The sequence below is a fragment of the Colobus angolensis genome, unplaced genomic scaffold, assembly GCF_000951035.1.
Source record: "Colobus angolensis palliatus isolate OR3802 unplaced genomic scaffold, Cang.pa_1.0 Scaffold80, whole genome shotgun sequence".
In the NCBI taxonomy this organism is placed as follows: Eukaryota; Metazoa; Chordata; class Mammalia; order Primates; family Cercopithecidae; genus Colobus; species Colobus angolensis.
Genome location: NW_012121821.1, coordinates 1127665 through 1136962, shown reverse-complemented (window position 1 = coordinate 1136962; position 9298 = coordinate 1127665).

Sequence of the window (9298 nt, the reverse complement as noted above, 5' to 3'; positions counted from 1 at the left end):
ATACCCAGTGTCATGGTATCGGCTTCCGGTCCATCTAGCAGGGAGCCCTTTTTACTACAGGGCAGGGCAGAGCTGTCTAGTGGTAGAGGCTCAGATTGTCTCCAAAGTGGGGGAAAATATGTACATTACATACTAAAATAATAGAAATAAGCACTGGTTCCCAGCTATTGTTACTAAAACCAAGTGGAAGCTTCTTCGTTGGAATGGTTGCTAAAATGTTCTCAGCACATGTTGGAAAATATTTTAATGGACTCTTGGCTGGCAAGCTCCAGTCACGAGTCCCAAGTTTTCTCTCTAGTGGGTCTTCGCAACTCTGAAAAGCTGGTGCGAGGGAGAGTCACAGCTTGGGAGAGCGGCCCCTCAGCAGCTGCAGCACGCCAAGATTCTAGCTGGGTTTCCGAGGCACCTGTTGTCCAAATCAAGATCATCAGTCACTTCTCCCTTTCTCCTCCCGATGCCGGGAAAGTAGCTCAGATGCACAATTGATTCTGTTCCCACTTACGTCCCTAAGAAAGGGGCTGCTTTGTGTACTTTTCCTCCCAGTCCCTTTTACCCAGCGTCTCACAGATTAGGTGAGCCGCACACTAATTAGGCCTGAGATCAACACGACAACTTGGGTTCTTTCCAGCAGTCTGGAGCAAGTAAGTACTCACTTTGTCATCTATCAGGGCAGGCTTCGGCCTAAAGCTCAATGCCCAGCAATGCTCCCACAGAGGATGAAGCCCATGATGTCATGTCTGGTCCTCTGTACAGCCAGGGATAACAACACTCTGGCCTGCAATCATCCTGGCCCCTCTCTTCTTCCTTCCAAGATCGAAGGTCTTGTTTAAGAGTTCAGCCGAAGGTGAACACTGGCTGGATGAGGAGCGGCAGGAAGCTGCAGCTCCGGGTCTCTCTGTAGAGGGGCACCTTCTTGTCTCAAAGCTGCCCAACTGGCTGTTTCCAGATATGTCTATGAAATGTTTAGTCTCCCAAATGCTGTGCCCTGCGGCTAGGAGAGATGCAAAGTGAGCTGAAGATATGGCCCAGTCTCCAAGGAGACTACTGTCTAGGGGAGAATTTACATGCATAAAATCATGGCCTAGAAACAAAGGTCAAGGCTCCCCACTGCACCACAGCCGTCTGGTTTGGATCATGCAACCTCACTCTGTCCCTTACATTGATATGAAAACCTGGGCATCCCCAGTCCCAGCTGCTCTGAGCAAGATAGAGCCCACTCCATCTTGTCAAGGAAGAAAGAATACTTTGTGACTGTATTTACAGGGAGCACAAGGCAAGGTACTAAACGATCTGGCCTACCAATCACCCAAAGAATCTTGAATGTTTTGCTTTTAACTCCATTTCCTTCCCCTAGCATGAATTTTTTATTTTTTTAATTTATTATTTTTTTTGAGACAGAGTTTTGCTCTTGTTGCCCAGGCTGGAGTCCAATGGCACAATTCGGCTCACTGCAACCTCCACCTCCCAGGTTCAAGCGATTCTCCTGCCTCAGTTTCCTGAGTAGCTGGGATTACAGGTGCTCGCCACCATGCCCAGCTAATTTTCTGTGTTTTTTTAGTAGAGACGGGGTTTCACTATGTTGGCCAGGCTAATCTTGAACTCCTGACCTCAGGCGATCCACCCACCTCGGCCTCCCAAAGTGCTGGGATTAAAGGCATGAGCCACCATGCCCAGCCGTGGATTTTTTTTTTTTTTTTTTTTTGAGACAGAGTCTCACTCTGTCGCCCAAGCTGGAGTGCAGTGGCGCAATCTCGGCTCACTGCAAGCTCCGCCTCCCGGGTTCACGCCATTCTCCTGCCTCAGCCTCCGGAGTAGCTGGGACTACAGGCGCCCGCCACCGCGCCTGGCTAGTTTTTTGTATTTTTAGTAGAGACGGGGTTTCACCGTGTTAGCCAGGATGGTTTCGATCTCCTGACCTCGTGATCTGCCCGTCTCGGCCTCCCAAAGTGCTGGGATTACAGGCTTGAGCCACCGCGCCCGGCCTCCGACCATGAATTTTTAAAAGAAAAGAAAACAAAACCAAACCCTTTCTGCTTGGAAAAATGTCCATCTTGGAAACTGGCACCTAGGATGCCTCTAGAATGATAGATAAGCATCTATCGTTGGCCCAGTAGTGAAGCAGCCACATTATTGTAGGAACAAATAGTTGGAAAATAATACCATCTCACGCTATACCAGGAATTACAATGCACAAGATACTTGCACATTCCCGATCTTATTTGGTCCTCACGGCAGCCTTGTGAGGTAAGCAAACAAGTGATGTCCTCTCCATTTTACAAGTGGAAAAAATAGGTTTGATCCAGAGCAACTGCCATTGCAAATTTTTTTTTTCTGGGGGGACAGTCTTGCTCGCGTGCAGGCTGGAGTGCAGTGATGCGATCTTGGCTCACTGCAACCTCCACCTCCCTGATTCAAGCAATTCTCCTGCCTCAGTCTCCCAAGTGGCTGAGAGCTGGGTGCCACTGTGCCTGCCTAATTTTTGCATTTTTAGTAGAGAAGCAGTTTCGCCATGTTGGCCAGGCTGGTCTAGAACTCCTGACCTCAGGTGATTCTCCTGCCTCAGCCTCCCAAAATGCTGGGTTTACAGGTGGAAGCCACTGCACCCAGCCTACGATTGTTAATTTTAACTCCACCCTTGCCAAAGATGAACTCTTTTTTTTTTCTTGAGACGGAGTCTCGCTCTGTCGCCTGGGCTGGAGTGCAGTGGCCGGATCTCAGCTCACTGCAAGCTCCGCCTCCCGGGTTCACGCCATTCTCCTGCCTCAGCCTCCCGAGTAGCTGGGACTACAGGCGCCAGCCACCTCGCCCGGCTAGCTTTTTTGTAATTTTTAGTAGAGACGGGGTTTCACCGTGTTAGCCAGGATGGTCTCGAACTCCTGACCTCGTGATCCGCCCATCTCGGCCTCCCAAAGTGCTGGGATTACAGGCTTGAGCCACCGCGCCCAGCCCAAAGATGAACTCTTAATGTGAGGAGAATTATTTAGGCCTAAAGTTCTTTGCTTATAATATTACAGGTTGGTATAAAAGTAATTGAGGTTTTTGCCATGGGGGGTGAAAAACCAGCAAGAGTAATCCTGATAAAACACACTGTCAAAAAGAAAGACCTCAGATACCAGTCCCCACCATGCAGAACATGTTCATGTAAGTTATTAATTCTTCTAGGTAACTCCTCCTCCTCCTTCAGATCTCAGCTCTAAATCACTTTCTCAAGGATGCCTTCTCTGTCCTCCTAAATTATACACTCACAGTACACTGAATTTTATCTCTATGACACTTAACAATTTACACTACACACGGACTGATTTTCATAAACAGAGTTCAGATGTTCTCACTTATCATAATCTACCCAGTTCTTGGGGGTGGGTCATGGGACCAGGCAGCACAGGCTTGAAAAAAAAAACAGGCCAGGCGCAGTGGCCCACGCCTGTAATCCCAGTACTTTGGGAGGCTGAGGCGAGCAGATCATCTGAGGTCAGGAGTTCGAGATCAGCCTGACCAACATGGAGAAACCCCCGTCTCTACCAAAAATACAAAATCAGCCGGGTGTGGTGACATATGCCTGTAATCCCAGCTACTCGGCAGGCTGAAGCAGGAGAATCGCTTGAACCCAGGATGTGGAGGTTGTAGTGAGCCGAGATCGTGCCATTGCACTCCAGCCTGGGCAACAAGAGTGAAACTCCATCTCAATTAAAAAATAAATAGGCCGGGCGAAGTGGCTCACACCTGTAATCCCAGCACTTTGGGAGGCCGAGGCAGGCAGATCACGAGGTCAGGAGATCAAGACCATTCTGGCTAACACGGTAAAACCCCGTCTCTACTAAAAAAATACAAAAAAAATTAGCCGGGTGCGGTGGTGGGTACCTGTAGTCCCAGCTACTCGGGAGGCTGAGGCAGAAGAATGGGAGGCGGAGCTTGCAGTGAGCTGAGATTGTGTCACTGCACTCCAGCCTGGGTGACAGAGCAAGAACCCATCTCAAAACAAACAAAACAAAACAAAAAAAAAACAATACAGATATCACAGGATACAAGGACATTAAATAAGATGGAAAGGAGGGAGGGAAAGAGGAGACCACATGTAGACCCAACTGTGTTTCCAATAATGTGGAAGCTTAAATGTTAGGTATAGATCACATGCATTAAAGCTTCATACTGCAGACACTTGTAAACGGTAAATTCCTGAAAGACCCATGAAGTTGGTAGCAGCAGCAATATCAGCACTTGTCTTTTGGCAAGCTTCTTCGAAGCTAGCCAATAGGTAACAGAGGTATATATATATATATATATGAGAGAGAGTGAGAACAGAATAAGAGTAATAAGAGTAATTTTTTTTTTCAAGAGGGAGTCCCACTCTGTCTCTGTCACCCAGGCTGGAGTGCAGTGACACAACCTCGGCTCACTGCAACCTCTGCCTCCCAGGTTCAAGAGATTCTCCAGTCTCAGTCTCCCAAGTAGCTGGGATTACAGGCACGCGCCACCACATCGGGCTGATTTTTCATATTTTTAATAGAGACGGGGTTTCGCCATGTTGGCCAGCCTGGTCTCAAACTCCTGACCTCAGATGATCTGCTTGCCTCGGCCTCCCAAAGTGCTGGGATTACATGCGTGAGCCACCATGCCTAGCCATAAGGAAATTTATTTCAATGCAAAGACCTAACATCTGAACACATCAAGTATATCTGTAGTAATGATAACTCTCTTGTTCCTGACATCGGTAATTTGCCTCTTTCCTGATCAGTCTGCCTAGTGGTACACCACTTTTGTTGATCTCAAAGAATCAAATTTAGTTTCATTAATTTTGTTTTTAATTTCATTACCCTTTATTATTCATTACATCTTTAGTATTTCCTTTCTTCTGCATCTTTGTGTGTAACTTGCTTTTCTTTTCATTTCTTAAGGTGGAAGCTGATGTCATTGGTTTAAGACCTTTCATCTTTTCTAATATAGATATTTAGTGCTATAAATTTTCCTCTACCATTTCCATGCTTGATCCCATAGTAAAAATGGGCACATGAGTACAGAGTTTATGTAAACAAAAGTAATCCTTTATGAAGGAAAGAGTGTTACCATGAAGCACCCAACAGCTGGAACACATCAGGTAGGTTCTAAATGTACTCTCTCCACCTCCCAGAGGCCGCACAGCCTCTCCTCTCTGCTTCTCTGCTTCATTCTACTTTTCCTGCCATCTCTCTCTGCCCATGATACAAGGCCCAATGGTGGGCTCAGCTCCTGGTCTATAAATATTCCTCACTAACTAGAATTCTTGTTTATGTAAAATTTTGAGGCCAGGTGCAGTGGCTTGCACCTGTAATCCCAGCACTTTGGGAGGCCGAGGTAGACAGATCACTTGAGGCCAGGAGTTCGAGACCAGCCTGACCAACATGGCAAAACGCCATCCCTACTAAAAAAAAAAAAAAAAAAAAAAAAAATCTGCCAGGCATGGTGATGGGCACCTGTAATCTCAGCTAATTGGGAGGCTAAGGCATGAGAATCACTTGAACCCAGGAGGTGGAGGTGGAGGCTGCAGTGAGCCAAGATCACACCACTGCACACCAGCATGGGAACAGAGCAAGACTCTGTCTCTAAATACATTATTTAAGTTTTGAGAAAATCTAGTTGATCAATGGCCTTTCAGCAGAGGCCTAAGATCCAATTAGCCATGGTCCAGGGGAACAGGATATATAGAATTGTCCTTTCCAGGCTAAGTGAGGCAGGTCAGAAAGCCTCTTTGCAGGCTAGTCTTTACTCTCAATTTGGAAGTAATTTATTTAAAATTTCAAAACAAGGGGTATGAGGGAAATACTCTGTGCACAATGATGTATCCCTTCAGCCTCATAAACCCTCTGGAGAGCTCTAGGATTTGCAGTTGGCATTTGAAAAAATATGGAGCACTTATTAAAACGGCAGATTCTCAGGGGCCAGTACCAGAGATTGATTAAGTAGCTTCAGAGTCGGTGAACAGAAAAATCTGCCTTTAAAAAATCAGCCTGGGCAGTGGCTTACACCTATAATCCTAGTGTCTTGAGAGGGCAAGACAGAAAGATCATGAGGCCAGGAGTTCGAGACCAGCCTGGGCAACATAGCCAGACCTCATCTCTACAAAAAATGTAAAAATTTGCTGGGCATGATGGCATTGATGCCCCTCTAGTCCCAGCTACTTGGGAGGCTGAGGCGGGATGATCGCTTGAGCCTAGAAACTTGAGGCTTCAGTGAGCTATGATCATGCCACTGTGTGACACAGCAAGACCTATCTCAAAAAAACAAAAGTCAGCACCTTCCATAGTTCCAAAGGCAGTCTGTGAAGACACAGTGTGATAACCTCATTTTGTCTTGAAGTCTCTTCCAACAGATCCTAACCGTTGCCTTTTCCTAACTACCACCTTCATAACAAGTAACTTTCCATGATAAAGGGGACATTGTTTCTGGCCTCCCGAACACCACCCTACACCCTTATCTTCCTTAAAGCCCACTTTCTTCCCCAGCACACACAAACTCCTATACAAATTGTATTTAGATAGAGGCGATAGAACTGGAAGTTTTCTGATGGCTGGGCACAGTGGCTCACCTCTGTAATCCCAGCACTTTGGGAGGCCGAGGCGGGTGGATCACCTGAAGTTAGCAGTTCAAGACCAGCCTGACCAAACATGGTGAAATCCTGTCTCTACTAAAAATACAAAAATTAGCTGGGCCTGTAATCCCAGCTACTCAGGAGGCTGAGTCAGGAGAATCACTTGACCTTGGGAGGCGGATGCTGCAGTGACCCAAGACCGAGCCACTGCATTCCAGCCTGGGCGACGAGCGAGACTCTGTCTCAAAAAAAAAAAAAAAAAAGAACTGGAAGTTTTCTGAAAGCTGGTTTTTGTGTTCCTCAATTTCTATGGTTGCCCTTACCTGCTCAGTCAAGCATCTTTTGTTGATAAGGCCTCGATATGCTCAATCTGACCAAAACAAAATTGACTATGAATGTTTTCCTTGCAAAGATCACATATGCAAGAAAAATATTTGAAATGTTGACCATCTTTAAAAGAATCTGAAGACACCATTTAGAGTCCTGAGTAAAAGGTTTGAATTTAAGCTGTTGCCTCCCTGCCTGCAACAGCAGTAATTCAAGAATTCCAAGTTTTGGCAAGGCACTAAAGTTTGCTGCTTCAGAATTTTCAGAATTTAAACAAATTTTATTGCACCTGTAAATGGAAAAACACTCTAGAGCAGAGCCTCCCTAGAAAGCCACTTCAGAGACAGGAACCACAGAGAGCTTAATGAATCCCACGTGCCCACAAAGCGTGGCTCAACAGCCAGCAGTACATATGCCAGCAAACACAAACCAGATAGATGCCCTTAATGACCAGGCGCATTGTAATCAGAACTCCTTTTAGAAAGAGAAAAAAAAATGAACTCTCCAGATTGAAATAACTCCCTCCCCAAAACAAAGTCAAATCCCAGTTTCTTTTGAAGTTTACAAAGGGCCCTGATGTTTTGTTGTTTGTATGTAAATAATACTGAAAGGTGCTCACATTTCTCAGAAACAGGAAGAAGAGAGCTTTCAGAGTTCACTTGCTGCCAAACGCAGCCTCAGCCAAACACGTGAGAACCACAGTCATCCTTTGGAAACTACTATTTAAGATCAAAGGGTCTATCCCGTACCCTGCTATTCTCATCTCCTAGAAGAGGGAAAGATTTGTCAAAAAACACAACCAAATGAAACCAAAACCAACAGGCAAAAAAAAAAAAAAACCAAACCCCAAAAGACAAAAAACAAAAACCCAAACCCAGATCCAAGCCTGCAGATGGAATAAATGATTTAGCTTCAGAGTTGTTGGTATATAACCCAACTAGTCCCCACTCCCTCCTGTTCCAGCCTTCACCACACCTGCCCCCTGACCTTTATCCTTATATAAAACTTCTTTCTTGTACATTCAGTTAAGCAAGTAGTGATTCACACCACACAAGCACACGCTTTAAACTTTGAATACTTACCTCCTAGTGTCTCTTTGCAGAGGATGAGTCTTCTTTGGGGGGATGGTTCCATGACTCAAATCTTTGCACAAGTTTCGTGGCTCCTATAGCACTCTGTAGTACTGAAGCTGTTCTTCTGGTGGCTCCAGGAGAATTGTCTTACCAATTGCAGTGAGACCACTAAGTTTGGTTACCTGCCTTGTCATTTCACCCCATGCAACAGAACCTCTAAATGAAAACACAGGTCTGGGCTGGGCATGGTGGCTGTAATCCCAGCACTTTAGGAGGCCAAAGCAGGAGGATCGCTTAAGCCCAGGAGTTGGAGACTAGCGTGGGTAACACAGCCTGACTCCATCTTTACAAAAATGAAAAAAAAAAATTAGCTGGATGTGGTGCCAGGCACCTGTAGTCCCAGCTACTTGAGAGGCTGAGATGGGAGGATCTCTCAAGCCCAGAAGGTTAAGGCTGCAGTGAGCCGTAATCACGTCACTACACTACAGCCTGGGGGACAAGGTGAGACCCCATCCCAAAAAAACAAAAAGAAAACACAGGTCAGCATTTCTTTCTATGTGACTTAGTATAATCACCTAAATGAAATGATAAATGAACCAAAATGGATAAGAACACACTGACATCAACAAACCCCAATGGCACCAAAACAGTTACGCTTCTGGGTGAACTGTCCATTATGGCAATTTAACAGACTTTTGCTCCTTTACTCAATAGGCGATGTAACTGAGAAACTAGAGAGCACTTACAGGAAAAGATGGTAGAGGAACGGGGCAGTGGCCGGCTCTGCCACTCACTCACACAGTGGCCTTGAGCAAACTGCTAAACCTCAACATGTCTGTTTCCACATTTTTAAAAAAAGGGATATGAAGAAATAGTGTGGTAATGGGGGAGTCAATGAGTTAATACATACTAAGCGTTTCAGAAGCATGCCTAGCACATAGTAAGCACTTTGTTAGCATTGGCTATTGTAGTGTAGACCTTCACCACCACCCTCTTTTTTTTTTTGGATAGAGTCTTGCTCTGTTGACCAGGTTGGAGTACAGTGGCACAATCACGGCTCACTGTAGCCCCCACCTCCCGGGTTCAAGCGATTTTCCTGCCTCAGCCTCTTGAGTAACTGAGACTGCAGTCGTGTGCCACCACGCCTGGCTGATTTTTATATTTTTAGCACAGAAGGGGTTTTGCCATGTTGGCCAAGCTGTCTTGAACTCCTGGCCTCAAGTGATCAGCCCGCCTTGGCCTCCCAGAGTGCTGGGATTACAGGCATGAGCCACAACGCCTGCCCCCTTCTTTCTTTTTTGTTTTTGTTTCTGTTTTTGTTTTTTTTTTTTTT